This window comes from Nematolebias whitei, chromosome 17 (assembly GCF_014905685.2).
Source record: "Nematolebias whitei isolate Nwh7 chromosome 17, NemWhi1, whole genome shotgun sequence".
Taxonomy (NCBI): Eukaryota; Metazoa; Chordata; class Actinopteri; order Cyprinodontiformes; family Rivulidae; genus Nematolebias; species Nematolebias whitei.
Genome location: NC_056514.1, coordinates 31,732,639 through 31,734,979, shown reverse-complemented (window position 1 = coordinate 31,734,979; position 2,341 = coordinate 31,732,639).

The following is a 2,341-nucleotide window of genomic DNA, read 5'->3' as shown; positions in this document are numbered from 1 at the left end:
CCAATTAAAAACAGGGATACCATGGTCCTTAAACCAGGTACTAGTAGCTTTGGCACTGTGTGCAAGTACCAAGTCCTGTTGGAAAATGAAATCTGCATCTCCATAAAGTTGGTCAGCAGCAGGAAGCATGGAATGCTCTAAAAAACATCCTGGCAGAAGGCTGTGTTGACCTTGGACCTCAGAAAACACAGTGGACCAACGCCAGCAGATGGTATAGCCCCCCAAACCATCACTGATTGTGGAAACTTGAGACTGGACTTCAGGCAATGTGGATTCTGTTACTCTTCTTTCTTTCTCCAGACTCTGGGACCTTGATTTCCAAAGGAAATACAAAATGTACTTTCATCAAAGAACATAACTTTAGACCACTCAGCAGCAGTCCCAGGCGAGACACTTCTGACGATGTCTCTTGTTCAAGACTGGCTTGTCACAAGGAATGCGACAGCTGAAACCCATGTCTGGCATATGTCTGTGCGTGGTGGTTCTTGAAGTACTGACTTCAGCTGCATTCCACTCTTTGTGAATCTCCCCCATATTTTGGAATGGGTTTTGTTTCATAATCCTCTCCAGCTTTTTTTTTTTTTACCACATTGTTTCCTTCCCTTCATCTCTCTATTAATGTGCTTGAACACAGAGCTCTGTGAACAGCTAGCCTCTTTAGCAATGACCTTTGGTGTTTTGCCCTCCTTGTGCAATGTGTCAATGGTCATCTTTTAGACAACTGTCAAGTCAGCAGTCTTCCCCATGACTGTGTAGCCTACAGAACTGGACTGAGAGACCATTTAAAGGCCTTTGCAAGCAAGTGCTTTGAGTTAATTAGTTGATTAGAGTGTGGCGCCAGGTGTCTTCAATGTAGAACCTTTTCACAATATTCTAATTTCCTGAGATCCTGAATTTGAGGTTTTCATTAGTTGTCAAGTTATAATCATCAACATTAAAATAAATATACATTTGAAATATATCAGTCTGTGTGTAATGAATGAATATAATATACAAGTTTCACTTTTTGAATGGAATTACTGAAATAAATCAACTTTTTCATGATATTGTAATTGTATGACCAGCACCTGTATATCTAAATCATTTGCGTTCCATTATGACCAAATGGGAAAAACGCAAAAGTGAATTCACAGCTAAATCTCACTATAAAAAGAAAACATATTTATTAAGGATGGACTGTCACAGCTTGAATTTAATGATGATTTTAAGTTTTAAAAAAATATGCAAGGAATAAGTACAGAGCCAGCTGTGGTTTAATTAGAGGGTTTAAAGGCACGTCAGAATCCTTTTTTAAGGGACCTAATAAACCTACATCTTTTAAATGAGAAGCTTGTCTTTTCAACCTGCCACAAATTAGAAATATTTTTGTCTTATTCTGATAGACTATTTTAAATTAGGCTTGATTTGGCTGTTTGATTCCTGAGTTAACAGAGGAGAACTGGTGTTAGACCGCTGCAGATCTTTCTCCTGTGTCCATGGAAACTGTGGGAAATGTGGCAATGGTTAGACTGAAATATGGACACACGTGGAGCAGGAGGCTTTGAGATGTGTAACCTTTGTCAGTTTATGTTTTCATAATGTCTTTCTTAGAACGCAGAGGTTTCAGCCTTTTCAAGTCATTTCAGTCAACGTGATCGCAGCTAGTTGAGTCAGAGAAGAAATTTCAGATTGCATCAGAAACCAAATATTTTTGTTTCAACCTCTTTCTTTCCATTTTGAAAAATACAAAGTGTTTGAGAAGCAACAGGAGTGGGAAGTCTATATCTGACTTTAGTTTTCAGGATTTATTTACTTCAGTTAAAAGGTGTAGAGTTTAAAACCTGAACACACAAATCATGACTCGCTTCTAAGAAATTAAATTTAAATATTTTCAGGTGTGTGCAGTAAAATGTATGTCAGGTTAGACTTAAAGAGTTGAAAAAAATCAATTATATTTGGAAAAATGGTTGTAAGCTCAATCATCCAGGTAGATAACAATAAAAAAAGGTTAAATCATGTCATCTGGACCAGTTTTTTTTAAATGAGAAACGTGTTGTTCCCCATCCAGAGGATCAAAAGGACCACCCATAGGACAGATCTGGTTGGATTCGGCACCAGATCTAAGGTTATCTGGGCCAATACCATGTGATTCACAGGCTAAGATGCACTGTGGATCAGTGAAGAGAACGTTGGATTAGCGTCTTTCACAAACCAGCGCCATATATTTCTGATTATATCAAAAATATCTTTATCTCAACTATCAATATTATTCACAAAAGAGGCAAAATAGACAGTTTTCAATACTGGTCTGTACACTGCATCAAACATGAATGAAATGCACCAAGGTATCAATATATATATA